Below are 17,625 nucleotides of genomic sequence, written 5' to 3'. Positions count from 1 at the left end.
TCTTTTCCCTCCCTCTAATCTATTTCTGGTGTTTTATATTTTGTATTCAAAGCAGGTGTGTTTTACACAATGTTATGGCCATCTATGGATATCTGGTTTTTTTTTTTTTTTTTTCCTTTCAGCTAACAGAAAAATTTTCTTATCTGCCCCCCTGGACAACATAGGCTTTGGTAACTTTTCAGAGTTTTTTTTTTTTTTTAATAGAAGGATAATTGCTTTCACAGAATTTTGTTGTTTTCTGTCAAACATCAACATGAGTCAGCCATAGGTGGACATATGTCTCCTCCTCTTTCACCTCCCTCCCATCTCCTCCCCATCCCACCCCTCTAGGTTGATACAGAGCCCCTGTTTGAGTTCCCTGAGACATACAGCAAATTCCCATTGGCTATCCCTTTGACACATGGTAACGTAAGTTTCCATGGTACTCTTTTTATACATCTCACCCTCTCTTCCTCTCTCTGCATGTCCATAAGTCTGTTCTCTATGTCTGTTTCTCCACTGCTTTTCAGAGTTCTTGAAAGGAGTATTGTGAGTAAATATGGAACTGATATCTTAAAAATGACAGCTCTGGTAGCTGCTGATTAAAAGTCGAACTATTAATGCTCTGTTTCCTAAAGTGAAACTGTAATCTTGAAGAGGTGTAGATATGCAAATTAAATGACTAATGTGTAGTTTTCTTTAAATCTATGTCCTTTTTCCTTGAAGTTAACTTTGCATTACATCTACACACAAATGACCCTACAGAGATGTTGAAAATAAACTCCCTCACTCCACCCAGGTCTGCCAGCCTGTGTATCTTTGTTCTGGTTGCTTAGATTTCACACCTAGTTGATTCTTTCACCTACTAGGACTAAAAGCAGTCTCTTTTCATCATAACTAGTCAGTAGGGAAAGCAAAGATTTGCATGGAAAAATCATCCAAAACTACTAATAGCTTTAGAAGGTTGCAGAAATCACCTTATGTGACCTGCTTGGAATGGCATGGTTGTTCAGCTAGAACCATGGTAGCAATGCATGTTACAGGTCTTCAAGAAAACGCTGTTGTTTGCCAGAACAAAATGCAGCTATATTCTTCTCAGTTAAATTATATTAAATATCAGGACAATAAGCAACATTTTGCAATCCACCCTCTTCCAAAATATTCCTACCGTTTCCTTCATCCTTTCCTGGATCTTTAAGGGCAAGGAGCTTAATAGAAGACAAAGTGAAAGTGAAAGTCACTCAGTCGTGTCTGACTTTTTGCAACCCAATGGACTATACAATCCATGGAGTTTTCTAGGCCAGAATACTGAAGTGGCTAGCCTTTTTTCCCAACCCAGGGATCAAACCCAGGTCTCCCACACTGCAAGCAGATTCTTTACCAGCTGAGCCACAGCAGAAGCCCTAATATAAGAAAAAGGTCACATAAAGGAAGGCTTCCCAGGTGGCTCAGTGATAAAGAACGCTCCTGCATTGGCCACAGAAAACACAGGTTCAATCCCTGGGTCAGGAAGATCCCTTGTAGGAGGAAATGGCAACCCACCTCAATATTCTTGCCTGGAGAATTCCAAGCGGGCCACCATCCATAGGGTCCAAAGGGTTGGACTCAGTGGCACCCCACTCCAGCACTCTTGCCTGGAAAATCCCATGGATGGAGGAGCCTGGTGGGCCGCAGTCCATGGGGTCGCCAAGAGTCGGACAAGACTCAGCGACCTCACTTTCACTTTTCACTTTCATGCATTGGAAAAGGAAATGGCAACCCACTCCAGTGTTCTTGCCTGGAGAATCCCAGGGACCGGGGATCCTGGTGGGCTGCCGTCTATGGGGTCACACAGAGTCGGACACGACTGAAGCGACTTAGCAGCAGCAGCAGCAGAGCACACGTATAAAAACACTGGTTAACTTTATCTTGGTATATTGTGTCTCTACACTAGAAAATTCTGTATAATTAAAGCAGCTTCAATTTTGAAAGACAGTTTGAGCCAATTGTTGAAATGTATTTTGAAAGCAATAAAAAAAAATTGATGATTCTAATATTCTACCAGTTTTCAGGCTTCAAAGGAAAATGCCTGTTTGTGAGGAGTGTCCACAGTGAGCCATGTTTTCAACTTGCCTCCTTAGCGCAGTAGGCAGCGCATCAGTCTCATAATCTGAAGGTCCTGAGTTCAAACCTCAGAGGGGGCACTTGTGTTTTGCCTTCATCACTTCCTAAGAGAATTTTCAGAGTAATTTTTTTTTTAGCTATTTTACGTTCCTCTTAGTAACTTTACTTGTTTTGACAAATATTAGTTAATAATATTGAAAATGAAAGTGAAGAGGTGGCCAATATCAAAGGAGAAGCCAACTGAATGTTGCAATTATAATATCACTAGATTTCAAAATTTATGTCATACATTTCATTAAAGACATCATCTCATAAAGGAAATGCTCCATGGATTGAAATTATAAAATATTAATTGAACATGAAACTAAATATGTTTTATAGGAGAAACTGGTTGTAAAGCAAGATAAATATACTTTAAAAAAAATATCTTTGTAAGACAACCCTGTGGAGGGAGTGCACTCCTTTGATACCAGGAAGGGTACTAGTGGTTTAGAAACGTATGTGTGGGTATTTTAAGGGGATGGTTTTGAACCTTAAGGAACACATACTGACCAAGAAGAAATCTGTGTGTACGTGTGTATCTGTATGGGTGTTTGAGAGAGTGGGAAAGCAGGCAGAGACCTGGTAGGGTTCAATGTGGATTCAATTGCAAACACAGATACTGGGCCAAGTGGCCAATATGCTTAAATATGCATTAGGATTAGCATAAGCAATCATTCTCAGGGTTTTAAGAAATGGAGCTGTCTTTAAAAAGGAACGTTGGGCAATCAGTAAAAATAATCAAAGGAATGTGCAAAGGCTTCCTCTCTATCCCAACTCTTTCACCCAATCATCGGGCTTTCTTTTTGCCCCAGTTACTCTGGTTTGAAGAGATGCAGAATAGGTTGAAGAGAAATGGCGTGTTCTGGAAAAATGTGAATGGAGTCTGAGGATTAGGAGGTGGAATTAATTAATCATATATTTTTTTTTTCTTTAAAAAAGTGATTGAGTTGAAGGTCCATCTCAGTAGTGGTCATAGTTTGGGATATTTCTAAAAAGCCCTTGTATGATGATAGTGAATTTAATTAGCCTCCAATTTAAATAAATTTAAAAAAATTAAAAATAAATAAATGAATAAATAAAAGAAAATTGAGTGTTTAAACATTTTATGTCAAGGAAGATCTAGGCACCAAGACAATAATATTCAAAACAATGGAACAGAGAAAACAATCCTAGTAGAAGACCCTAAAATTGCCCCTTGTATTTCCTGGGAAAAATATCATGTGGGCGGGACTTGGAAAGCCAGCAGAGAACAGATGCATCAAAGTCTGGGTTACATTACACTAATCTTTTAAGAGTCTTTTATCTAATCTCTTTCTGGCTATTGCTAAGTGCCAGAGATATGATTGCCACTATATAAATATCAGAGATTATCTAAACTCCTCAGGAGAAATCCATCTAATAGACATCAAAACCAGTCAAGGCATTGTGGGTCCTCAGTCTTTCCTTGGCAGAAACAAAGATGAAGGCAAATCCAATCTGTCCTTCACAAAGGACCAACTTCTACATACTTTCATATTACTTTGACTTCCTGCATCTATAATAGCATTTTTGAATGTAGATCCTCTAAAAGCAAAGAACAGTAGAGAGTGTTTATCAACTCCTGAGGTAAAGAGGCATGCAAATTAACTGTAATCTATAGGCCTAGTCACACATCTGACTCTGTGACTTCATGGACTGTAGCCCACCAGGGTCTTCTGTCCATGGGATTTCCCAGGCAAGAATGCTGTATTGGGTTGCCATTTCCTTCTCCAGGGGATCTTCCTGACCCAGAGATTGAACCTGTGTCTCCTGCATTGGCAGGAGGATTCTTTACCTCTGAGTCACCTGAGAAGACCTTAATCACAAGACAAAGAAAATATAAAAGTCAAGATGTGAAGCAGAGAAGTCACAGTGCCCTGCATTCCAAAATGTTCTGTCTTAAGGCAGTAGACTAACAACGTGTTTAAGCACATTGTAGGCTCTGGAGTTCAACACAGGTTTGAAGATCATTGCTGCCATGTGATAGCAGTAAGTTCCATCCTAAGGTATTAGTAACTTTGAGTCTCTGAGTTTCCTTAATCTATAAAATATAAAAAATACGAATCTCTCAGGGCTGTTGTGAAAACTGGAGAAGGCCACTTATATAAAATGCTTGGCAAGGTCCCTGACACCCAGTAAACACTCAATAAAGAGCAGATGTTTCGTTCTCATTACTTGTGACCAGTAAGACAAATAAAAGACTGAGGAAAAGTGAAGAAAATGGACCTTTTGTCAAAGAAAGGAACACTGTCTTGCACCTCCAAGGAAAACCTAGGGGGCAAAAGTGCTGAATCAGACATGTTACAGGAATAAAGGGGCAGATTTATTTTTAGACCCTTTCTTTACCATTCTGACTCCCAGCTTCCTGTTCATCAGCAGGTGGAGACAAATGAATCTGCTTTGATACAATACTTATGATAAAGATATTAAGTCTCTCCTGAAATTTGCTTATATTTGCACCATGACTGCTCTTCCACTAACCCACTACGGATGTTTTATTAGCACCTTGCTGGATGTGTGCATTTGTCTTTCCTTCCCCACACAGTTACCAAATGGCAGGGAGCAAGGGTTTTTTTTTGTTGTTGTTGTTTTTGAGTATAATTGCTCTGCAATATTGTGTTACTTTCTGCTGTACAACAGAATGAATTAGCTATATATATACATATATCCCTTCCTTCTTGAGCCTCCTTCCCACCACCACCCCCCATCACACCCCCGTAGGTCATCACTTTATTGTTGGTGTTGTTTAGTCGCTACGTCGTGTCTAACTCTTTGTGACCCCATGGACTGTAGCCTGCCAGGCTCCTCTGTCCATGGGATTTTCCAAGCAAGAATACTGGAATGGGTTGCCATTTCCTTCTCCAGGGGATCTTCTTGACCTAGGGATTGAACCCGAGTCTCCTGTGTCTCCTGCACTGGCACATGGATTCTTTACTGCTGAGCCGCCAGGGAAGCCCAAGGTCATTACTTCTTGTTGTTCATCTTTCAGTCGCTAAGTCATGTCCAACTCTTTGCAACCCTGTGGACTGCAGCACGCCAGGCTTCTCTGTCCTTCACTAAGGTCATCATTGTGTTTGTTACTCAGTTGTGTCCAACTCTTTGTGACACCGTGGACTGTAGCCTGCCAGCCTCCTCTCTCCATGGGATTTCCCAGGCAAGAATACTGGAGTAGGTTACCATTTATGTCTAAAATAGATAGCTAGAGGGAAGCTGCTATATAGCACAGGGAGCTCAACTGCATGCTTGTAGATGACCTAGAAGGTAGGGTTCTTTGACACATTTGTTCAGTACAGACTCAGTCAAAGATCCTTACTGAACTGCAAAACCTTAGCTCCCTGCCTGAGTCCTTCACACTTCCGTTTCTCTTTGCTTAGTCCCCCTCTCCCCTTTCTTACTCGCATTTCTTTTAAGTAAGGAGAGTAAAGGCTCACTCAACTTTATCGACTTTTCTCCTCCTATGGTTTTCTGGTACAGAGGAAAAAAAACATCAAAAGCAAAGCATATTTATGTGCAAGAGCCCAAATTGGCCCAAATTGATCCCCTAGTTTTCTGCATGCTTGCCTATTGTATTCAGGAAACAACAAACCAAGTTCCTGTTTGAAAAGAGTATAATTAGACACTTGTCAGTATTTTCTGAAAAACAATTTCCTAGGAGTGAGGTGCTTGATTAAATGGTATGCACACTTGTGGTTTAAAAGAATATTGTCATTGTTGTTCAGTCACTAAGTTGTGTCCGACTCTTTGCAACCCCAGGAACTGCAGCATGCCAGGCTTCCCTGTCCTTCACTTTCTCCCTGCATTTGCTCAAACTCATGTCCATTGAGTCAGTGATGCCATCCACCCATCTTATCCTCTGTTGCCCCCTTCTCCTCTTGCCCTCAATCTTTCCCAGCATTAAAAGAATATAGCCAGATTTACTTTCCAAAACTTCTAGAAGTTTTTAGACTCATCATTGCTCTTGAGTGTGTGCATGTTGTTTTCCTAGCAGTGTCTTGGGCATTGGGTGTTAACGTGATCTTACATTTTATCAATCTAGAGGGCCAAAAGTTTTATTTTATTGTTGCCTTTTCCCCAATTCTCCTGAATATCAATTTTCCTTGTGCTAAACATTATTCATAGGAATTTGAAGAACTACTTATATCTTAAGAGTATTCGTCACTTTTTTTGTGTATGTGTAGCAAATGATTTTCCCAGTTGGTCATTGTCCTTTTAAATTAAGTTGCCTTTTTCCATCAAAGAATTTTTAGTTTATTTCATTATTTTATAATGTTATCTGATATTTTATTTTTCCATTATATCTTTTTGTTCCCATCTTCCTTACTAAGCTTTCCTTTACCCCTAAAGACATATATACTCATAAGTTAATTTTTCTCTTTTAATACATTATTTTTCTGGTGGGAACTATTGTCTTAAATTTATATTCGTCTGTGGGCACACAATTGGGGTTACATTTATTTTCTTCTAATAAATAACAATTACCTCAATACCAGTTGCTGGTAAATGCATAATTTCCCCACTGACTTGTAGACTAGTTGTTCCATTTATTGAATTCAGTTCCTTGAATTAAGTGTCTATGCCTAAGCAAGTGCTTTATTATTTTGAATATAGTTAGCTTTATATTGTTTCAATAAATAATAAATTACTTCACCATATTAACATTATTGTGTTTTAAGACTTTTAAGCAATTTTTGTATATTTTTCTTTTACATGGACTTCAGAATCAGTTTAATAAATTCTAAAAATTACTGCAGCATTTTTTAATTTTAAGAAGCTGGAAACAATAAAGCAATGTCTGTAAGTAGGAAAATAGTTGAGATATTCAGTGCTGCCAAATTATGGAATAAATTTAGATCATCCAAATTAGGGAATATGCTGTAGCTCTCAGAAAGAATGAGGTAGTGCAAGTATATACAGAAGTAAAGACATATATATATATATATATATATATATATATGCAGAAAAGGTGTCAAGTATAATAAAATCATTTAAATTTATATGAAATTAAATTATATTAAAAATTATATGAAATTATAAAATAAAATTTTCAATGCAAATGTGTATTTGTAAGAAAAACAAATCAACAATCCCTGCCTGTTATTTAGTCTCTAAGTCATATCCAACTCTTTTGACCCCATGGATTGTAGCCACCAAGCTCCTCTGTCCATGGGATTTCCTAGGCAAGAATACTAGAGTGGGTTGCCATTTACTTCTCCAGGAGATCTTCTCCACCCAGGGATCCAACCTATGTCTTCTGCTTGGCAGGCATCTCCTGCATTGGCAGGCAGATTCCTTACCACTGAGCCACCAACAGGTGCATATGTATTTGAATAAGCAAATAAAAATATGGAATGATACAATATTTTTGGTAATAGCTTTCAGAGATGTGGGCTTATTTCTGTGTGAACTAATAATATTATTATAGATACTTGAAAATGAAAGTGAAAGTCGCTCAGTTGTGTTCGACTCTTTGCGACCCCATGGACTATACAGTCCGTGGAATTCTCCAGGCCAGAATATTGGAGTGGGTAGCCTTTCCCTTCTCCAGGGGATCTTCCCAACCCAGGTTTCCTGCATTGTGGGTGGCTTCTTTACAGCTGAGCCACAAGGGAAGCCCAAGAATACTGGAGTAGGTAGCCTATCCCTTCTCCAGGATCTTCCTGACCCAGGAATCGAACTAGGGTCTCTGGAGTCTCCTGCATTGCAGGCGGATTCTTTACCAACTGAGCTATCAGGGATGCCCTTGGATGCTTGAGATTCCCTTATTCATGTATTACTTCTATAATTTAAAATTTTAAATATCTGAAATTAAAAGAAAAGTAGTATTCTTGCCACATACAAGAAAACAAACAAGAAAAAAAGAGTTAAACCTCCATTGACCCTTTTCTATTGTTAAACGTTGCAGAATATGTATTAGGTAGCCTCTCTTCAAGAGGTAACTTGTCTCTATAAGTTGTCTGTGTAAGTTGTCTCTATAAGTTGTAAGTTGTCTATGATAGCATGCAATCCACTCTATTTTTCTCTTAATTTATGTACAAATCTCAAATACCATATAAATCCAGAGCAAAGTATCTTCAGATATCTTATAGACCAAGTTTACTGATGTAAGTGTGCCTGTTCAGTCACTTCAGTCATGTCCGACTCTTTGTGACCCCATGGCCTATAGCCCACCAGGCTCCTCTGTCTATGGGATTCTCCAGGCAAGAATACTGGAGTGGGTTGCCATTCCCTTCCCCAGGGGATCTTTCTGACCAGGGATCGAACTCATGTCCCCTGCATCTCCGACATTGGCACACAGATTCTTACAGCTCCTGCATTGGCAGGTGGGTTCTTTACCACTAGCGCCATCTGGGTAGACCTTCCTGATGAAGCTACCTATGTGAAATCATCTTCCTGATGGAACCACCTATAGTCAGTATTACTATCAAGTAATCAATAGTCCGAATGAAGCCCACAAGTGGCTTTTTTCCCCTGAAGGAAAATTTTATAAAATTTAGAATAATGAACACTATATTTAGAAATCATGGTATTTTTCTTATTACTCTTGAAAAATCAGAATATCTGAGGAAATTGGATTTATTTTTTTTGCACAGTAACTAATGGTCATACAAGAGGATTCTCTGGAAATCACAAATTTTATCTGCTAGTGAAATCTAGCAATTAAACTTACCTCTTCCCCCTTCGTTGTTAACAGCTGAAAAATCAATTATATCTTGTGATTGGATTCACCATAAATAAATGACCTTTGGTCTTTATAAACAACAGGCTCCAATTCTAAAAAGTACAATCATGACTCCAAGCTAAGAAACTGAAAGTTATCAGTGAGGTAAGCGCTAAGTCCCCCATGTTGCCAAACATGACCCTCTTAGAAATTTCTGTTCTTGGATGTAAACCAGGGGTCATAGGCTTATTTATCAAGAAGAAGGCCATATCAGCAAGACCTGACCTTGTAGACCACACAAGGGTGTAACTCAGACTTTACTGAAATGGGTAGTATGCCTCTTTAACAAGTGTCCTTTTAGCTAAAAGTAATACAGTGCCTGTTGGTTAAGAGCTAGGGGAACATATACTTTTAATTTGGGCAAACATACATGGAACACATATGTGGCGAGCTAGGGAAGGATGCATGAAAGTGGAGCTCCTGGTTACACTAACTACCAAGACAAAGCACTCACTCCTCTCAGGACAGACCTTTCCCTCCCTAACTCATTTTGACTGTGACATAGGAACTCACAACCTAGCTCCCCCTCCTGTCTCAGTTTCTTAGCCACTTGCCCTGGAGTCACTTAGGAGGTATCTGCTCAAGGTTCCTTTGTGGGGGAATGTCCAATCCCCTTGACTGGTCATGGTGTCCAATCAAGTTTTCTTTGAGGGTGTTGGTCACTGTCCAAACTCAGCCATCACTCCAGTCCAACTCAGGAAATATTTATACTCATTCATTCATTTATTCATCATCATTCAGAATAGCCTAGAGCTTAAAAAGTCTGGGTCCTGGATACTGACAACTCTACAGTTGAATCTTGGTTGTATAATTTTATACAAGTTTTAAACGTCTTTGAACTTCCTCTTACTCATCTGCAAAGATATCATGAAGCCACCGATTGCCAGGATTAAGTGGGATAATCACTGTAAAAAACTGTGTCTGTCACTTAATAAGCACTTATCCAAAGGGGTTGGAATAGGCAAACACTGAGGCCAAGACTTAATTCTCAAGACAATTCAAAAAGGAGGTCTGTAGTTCAATTGGAGATCCCTGTAGGTACACACTGATAAGGTTTTATCACCAAATAACTTTGAGAATATTAAAGTATGCCAAATTAGATACACTTCTCTCCTCAAAACTGCTCTGAATATTTAATAAACTAATATGCAGTTACTTTCTAAGGGTAGGTAGTAGGAAGCATCTCCTCAATTTTCTTTTCATCCAAGGAATAATTTTACAAAGGAACATTTTGAAGAATTATTATTCCTATGAAAAATAGTTTGGTAAATAATTATCTGCTGGATATGACATTTTTCTATAGTTTGATGAAGAAAAAAAAAAATCCAGGCTAGGGCTAGAGTTTTAGGTTCCCAAAACTCATTTATAATTTGCTTTGGGTAATTTAGCATTTTAAATAATAATCATAATAATAGTAATAACAAAAATAATATGAGAACTAAATATATAGCACTTATATTCCGGACTTTGTGCCAAGTACTTTACACATTGTAATACTTTTAGGTATTTAGAAATATTTCATCTGCCTAAAAAGAGGCTGTACCATAGAATGTCAAAGATGGAATTCCATCAAGTTTAACATGACTTTTTTCTGAAGTTTGTAATGCTCTATAAAATGATAGGGTTACGACTAAGATTCTTATGGGATTCCCTGGTGGCTAAGACCAGTAAAGAACTTGCCTGCTGCGCCAGAGACCTGGGTTCAGTCCCTCGGTTGGGAAGATCCCCTGGAAAGGAAATGGCAACCCCCTCTAGTGTTCTTGGAATGTCAACCCACTCTAGTATTCTTGCCTGGAGAATTTCATGGACGGAAGGGCCTGATGGGTTGCGGTCCATGGGGTTGCAAAGAGTTGGACATGCCTGAGCAACTAACATCCACGCACACACATCAGGACTAAGTTTCATGTCTGTTGGCCCCTTGCACCCCAGTCTCTGAATCTGCGACACCACCTGGTGTTTTTTCCAGAGATCTAAATATTTAAAGTAGTTCAGAGCGGTCACTTCACTCAACTACACTTTTCTACCATTATGAGGTCTTTTAAAATTCCACACTATAACTTATTATTTTTCCAACATTAATGATTTGAAATAAGTCCTACAAACAGCATTCAGCTGTTCAAAATTTTCCTCTACTGAAAATGTTCACCCAAAGAATGTGATTTAAGACTGTGACCTTACAAATGTTGCATTTTCTTATCTCAAATCAAAAGGGAAATGATGAGCAAAGAGGCTTTACAAATATTTTTTGTTTCCTCCTAGTGTTCTTTTGAACTCTTGACTCCAGGCTCTTTGAGAAAGAAGCATGATGGTGGATATGAAGGTTCTCTAATGGGACCAAGTGGTGGGACAAGATTTCTTACCTTTCCAGCTCTGTTCTGGAGGGACCACCAAGGTGAGATGTGATTTTTAATCTCTGGGCCTACTGTGATCTTGGCCTTTCTGCGTAAACTGTCAACAAGGGTGCTAACGACTGCTAACTGTTATGGAAAAAAACAGGAGTCCAGGCAGAACTGAGCTGAGCTAACTGCTTCATTTCGCTGGAAGCACTAAATCACTTTCTGCGGCCAGCAGCTTTCATCTAACCTCAGCGTAAGCCGGGTTGAACCAATGACCCACGAGGCAGAGTTACCAAGCATCACATTACCAAGCCAGGAGGTCTGGGATCACACAGCCTGGTTTACATCTCTCAGGCTGTGCCCCACTAATGACACCACTCACACTGAGCTGGGTTTTTCCTCTGGTCTGTGAGCTTAGTGTCACCTTTCACTGTTGCGTCCTTTTAAAGGGTGAAATCTGCCACTGGAAACTACAATGGTTCATTAGATGATCCGCACTGTATTATATTGTATGAATTTAGAAACTATTATCTTCTTTCCACCCTTTGTCTTATACTAAGTCGCTTACATGATTTAGAGAGGTAGACAGATAAATTTTGTGGAAAAGCTTAAAAGCCTCTTAGTTTGAAGACCAGCAAAAGTTCTCTAGGAACTATTACTTTGAAGTGTTTATATTCAAAAAGTGTCACTGCTGTCACGAGGACCACTCACTTTTTTTTACGAATTCCAGTGAATTCATACTATATCATTTGAATGAGTGTGACATAAACTAAAGGTTTCCTCATACAGCCTAAATATTTAAGGACAATTTTCCAGAGAATTCTTTTTGAATACTCATGACCCTTGGCAGCGGTATGGGTAAATGTTTAACGACTGACTATGTGAGGGAACGCATGCGCTGATTTGTAGCCTTCGCCTATTTCTAAGGTGGCCTATCGATAATCATGAAAAGCAGAGTTAGGACCAGGTGTACAGAACAACATTACATAGTGCTCCCACCATATGGATGCAACGGATGCACAATCTCAAGAGCCTTGGTAACAGTAAATATAATAAAATAATTTGAAAATGTAGTAAAGTAATATGTACAGTAAATTCTATAGTATTAGCAGGGGTAATATTGTTAATGGTATTAGTATTATTTATTAATTTTATTATTAATGTTATTACCACTAATATTATTAGTATTAAAGCTAAAATGAGTCACAAAGGTACAAAAGGATTTACCTTTATTTTTAATATAATTAATTTGATTACAGATTTCTAAAATTTAATTCTTAATACTGACTAGGTTTGGTCACCTGTTTACAAATTTCCTGACATTTTAACAGTTGGTTTTTGCAAATTGGTGTGCAGTGGCTCCAGACACCCCTGGTGAAGAAATGGACATGGAAAGGGCATTGGGGTGGAAGGCAGTTGATCTAGGAAGTGCATGGCAGTTAAGGATGAAGGTTCAGAAGCTAGACTGCCTAATCCTCTGCTGCCCCTTCTCCTTTCGCCCTCAGTCTTTCCCAGCAGCAGGGTCTCTTCCAATGAGTTGGCTCTTGGCATCAGGTGGCCAAGGTGCTGGAGCTTTAACTTCAATATCAGTCCTTCCAATGAGTATTCAGGGTTAATAGCTATCACATAGAGTGTTCAGAATATAAATATTACAACACATTCAACATAGTGTCTGTAACAATGTAGGCATACAATAAATGGTAGCTAGTAATAATAATATTCTCATAACCTACGGACTACATTCTATTATTATTACAATTAAAAAATTAGTAATAATAATTGTAATAATAATAGAGTGTAGTCTATAGCTTGTGAAAATATATTTACACTTTTCAAAATATGCTTACCATATTGCTCAGTGCATTACATATGGTAATTAGTGAAAGCTATTATTCTTACATAATAGAAATAGGTAATAGGTATTTGCCATTGATATTTAGCATTTACTATCAATTCACTGTTGAGAATGGTTTGGTGGGTCAGGGTGGAGATCAGAGAACAATTGAGAATACAGAGCTCCAAAGTGTTTTTTGGAAAGAACTGCTATTGTGTTTTCATCTCAGGTGGAAGGAAGCGAAAATCTTTTCTTGAGGGGGAGGTCCAGCAGGGTTCCTGCAGCTGGAACAGGTTAGACCTTGCAAACACTGGGTTATGAGGTGTTACTATTGTGAGAAAGAGGTGTTAGACTAGCACTGGCATGAGATGGCAATGGTCGCAATTATTCTCTCTAGTCTAATGGAATTGAATTGGAACAATCAGATCTTTGTGGGGAATCTGTTGAAAGCTGTGGGGGTTTGGTTGTTGTCATTTGTTTACTTGCCAATCCCATGTCTCTTGCTATCTTAAAACACATTTTGCTTCTTCTGTGAGACATCAGTGTATACTGTTAACTGTAACTGCGTCCAAAACATTATCAAATTATTAATGATCCCATTTGTCATGTCTTTGTGTTTATCCATTGCACTTACAATGAATCATTTTAATAATTTCTTAAAATATCATCCTCAAGTCAGTCCATATGGTCTTCTGATCTCATACTCAGTAATAAACACAGAGACATATGGTTAAAAAATAAAGTATCTCAGGATGCTCCAGTCCCTTTTTCTGTTGCCCCTCAAAGGAACAGACTGAGCTGATCCAAAAGGCCAGATAGGAAATCAAAGTGATCTCATCTTCTCTCTTGGCATCAGCTGCCACCTCCTTGGGGAATAATTACTTAATGAACTCAGGCTTCCCCCTTCAGTGGCTTCAGAAAACACAGGGCTAGATTTTCAGGACAAATTCAGCATTCATGCCAGCTCATACCTGAGAACAGAGAAGTTTAGTTGATGTGGTTCTATTGAATGATGTCAAGAAATTTGATTTTGGGTGAAGCATTTTTCTGGACCATCTGAGGCTGAGCTCAAACACAGAGTGGACTTCTCAATGAAGTTAGACAATCTGATTACAGTCATTGAAATATAAGGAAGGCCCCAAAAGATAAATAAAATGACCATATAAAGGACATACCTGTGTGCATATGCAACTAGACACTGAGGAATATGAATATGTGTGTGTCTGGGTATGGATGTGCTGAACACCATCAAATTTCAGCAGTCTTAATCAAAAATGCCAACTAGAATAATAAGGACATTCCATTGTGCTCATTAAACTTGAAAGGTAAAGTAAATAATGATGATGTTTAGTGAATTTAGTGAAAATTATAGTGAAAGGATCATTCTTAAATACTGCATACAAGAAAGGCAACTTTTACCATCTTTTTAAATGTTATTTAGAAATGGGAATCAAACAAAAGTCAAACAGGCAAAAAAAAAAAAATCAAACAGGCCTCAAAATATATGCAATAAATGTTATTGCATACAGTAATTTAGCTTTGACTCTGTGCTTGGAAAATACGAAGATAATTATGACTGAAAAATTTATAGTATTGAAAACAATGAAAACTACATAAAATCCAACATTAGCAATAAAAATAATGTTTTTATGGTATTTTTGATATGTAAATTACTCTGGGTAAAATTGTAAGAGTGAAAACTCTATAGGGAACTTCTTGACCTTAGCTATATTAAAACATGAAGAAAATATCCAAGAATGAAGTTATTTATTGCCAACGGCATTATGAGTCATTTTCTTTTGGGTATTTCTTTAATATTCTGCATAAACTATATGGTCAGAAAAATGAAAGTAATTTTTAAAAAGGGATACTGAATGCTCATTTGTAACACCATCATGAAATGCGTGTTGAGAGACACTATAGAGAAAACCAAGTATATAAAGAGATAGAAAATATTGGAGTAAATCGAGTTGACTTTTTCCAGAGTCAAAGTAACTCCTTTTTTTCTCATTAATTGCAAAATTACTTTTAAAAAAAAAAGTAATTTCACTTTCAAATATCCAGAGATCTCAGTCTGAGGTACATGGAGTCAAAGCAGGGGGGAAAAAAAGAAGAAAAGATGTCATTTTTAAGGAGTGTGGTTTCAAATGGGTTTGGCTCACTTGAAAATGTGTCTTTGAAATGTGTTTAGAATTTCAAGACAAGGAAGAACTGTCACCTCATATTGCTTGTGAATCACTTCACATCTGGTCCTTCTGCCCTGGGATAAGACTGGAGCAGGGAAAGGAAGACATTAAAGATCAGGAACATTGCTTTGCAATCAGATCTCAGATTTCTTTTTCTTTTCCTTACTTACCATATTAAAACACACACACACACATAAATCATGTTTTTTCATTCGTGGGAACTGAGCAGCATCACATTACTCTGCAGTTCTTGTTCAGTCAGTCCCCCAAGGAGGTAGCATTAAGTTGGGGGTAGTATGATGAACATGGTTAAAAAAAAAACACAACTCAATTAACCAGCTTCATCTCAGTGTCTTTGAAGGTTCCCCCTGCTTATTTGAGTGCTAAAATCAAGAACTGAGTGCCTTCTTACAATTGAAACGTCACGATTTAGACCAGCTAACCTTTAAAAATAAAGAAATAAAGTCAAGGCTCAGAACAGAAGTTTTATATCAACAGATATTATTGGCTTTGTTAAAGTTTAGTTTTGTTTTTAATTCTCATGATTTTATTTTGGAGTGGTAGTCTTTTTCTTTTTCTTACGGCATAGGCAACATTTAAAATACTTTTCTGTCTGGGCTGGAAATGTCCAGTACAACTCAGGGTAATAGTAACTGTTGGCACAAGGAAAGGGCAAGTCCAGTGAGATGGAGGCCATGAAGATGGATTTTTCTTTTCTTTTTTTAACAATCGTGTCTTCTTTTTTCCCTTCCTTCTGTGTGGTGTCTTTCATACATTCAGTACATCTTTGCTCAGCTTTGTAGCTACTCATTTTGAAATAATTGTTTCCTTGGGACTTTTGAGATGAAAGAACATAGCTTGTCTCCCTGAAAAAATAAACAATGTGACTTTTCTAGTTGTCATCTTTCCTCCCCTTCCTTCCTCTTTTTCTTTCTTTTTTTCAGTCACCTATTAACAATCTCCTATTATATTTTTATCAAAGAGCTAGATGCTGGAAATGTAAGAGGGAACAGGATAAGATCTTAAGCCTTAAAGACTTTAGAGTGAGCTAGAGGTCACAGAAAAGCGAGGAGACATTTACCAAAGAGTGTGATCATTGCCATCTTTAGTAGGGGGAAATCCAGTGGCTGTAAAAGCATCCAGTGTGGACATTTAACTCAGACTTGGGAATAGAGAGAAACGGTCATATTTGCTATCATTCAAATTGTTGAATTGATGGGACTTGGGTTTGGAAGAGAAAGAGAAATGAGGCATTAAGGATGCCTCCTAACATTCAGAGAGTAAAGAGAGAGAGAAAGAAATGACATGCCCATATTATAATTTTGCGTGCATGTTAAGTCGCTTTAATAGTGTCCAACTCTTTGTGACCCTATAGACTGTGGCCCACCAGGCTCTTCTGTCCATGAGATTTTCCAGGCAAGAATACTGGAGTGGGTTGCCAGGCCCTCCTCCAGGGGATCTTCCCAAACCAGGGATTGAACCCTGATCTTTTAAGTCTCCAGGTCTTTACCACTAGTGCCACCTGGGAATTAGTATAAAGAATGAGTTGGAGAAAGATACGATTGAATACAGAAAGTCCAGTTGGGATTCCTTTATATTAATCCAAGCAAAAGATAACTGTGGTCTGAACAATAGGGGTAGTATTAATCATGAATAGATTTTAAAGGTATTTAAAAAGTGGAATATGAGAACTTGGCAACTAACTAGTTGTAGGTGTTGGGGAAAGAAGAAAGAGTCAGTAATGAAGACTTATAAGGGTTATGGCTTAAGCAACTGAAACACTGATGAATCAATTCATTAAAATTCAGAGCACAGATGACAATGCAGTTTGTGGAGGATAAGAATATGAGCTCAGTTTTAGAAATATTGAGCATAAGATTTTGATCAGATATCTAAACAGAGATATATAATATGAAAGTGAATATAAAGGCTTGATATTCAGAAGTCTATCTGGACTATAAAAACTTGTTCAGCAACCTAGATGTGATTGAAGTCAAAAGAACATCTGAAATCACTCAAAGAAAATATAGAAATTGAGAAGATGTATTAGGAGAGAGTTCTAAGAAATACCAAGGAAAAAGTTCATTTCAAGGAGATGATATTAGTGTCCAAGGGGCTATTGATGACCGTCAGAATCAGGTTCAGTAGTGTAGCAGAACCCAGATGGCAAGATGCTGAGAACCAAGGAGCTCAATAAGCTGTAGATATCTTCATCAGATGATTCATGTATATTTTGTGGACAGATATAATTGTAATAAGCTGAATTCTCTGAGTTGTTTTGGAACAGGTTAGCAAATGCCATTTGTACTTGACAGCAAAAAATATTTCTCTTTTCAATTTTTCAATAACAGATTGTTAAAATTACATCATTTTAGTTCTTTTAATATTTCTGATGATACAACCTGGTGA

The 17,625-nt window shown here is 37.9% G+C and overlaps 1 non-coding gene across 1 annotated transcript; it reads left to right on the top strand.

The window, feature by feature from the left end:
• Positions 1 to 2,089: 2,089 nt before the first annotated feature.
• On the top strand, positions 2,090 to 2,162 carry TRNAM-CAU (transfer RNA methionine (anticodon CAU)). Its single transcript has one exon. It is a non-coding gene; the product is annotated as a tRNA-Met (tRNA).
• The last annotated feature ends 15,463 nt before the right edge of the window (positions 2,163 to 17,625 follow it).

Source organism: Bos indicus, chromosome 14, assembly GCF_029378745.1.
Source record: "Bos indicus isolate NIAB-ARS_2022 breed Sahiwal x Tharparkar chromosome 14, NIAB-ARS_B.indTharparkar_mat_pri_1.0, whole genome shotgun sequence".
Lineage (NCBI taxonomy): Eukaryota > Metazoa > Chordata > Mammalia > Artiodactyla > Bovidae > Bos > Bos indicus.
Note: the sequence above shows the minus strand (reverse complement) of the source record. Positions and strands in the feature narration are given on the sequence as shown.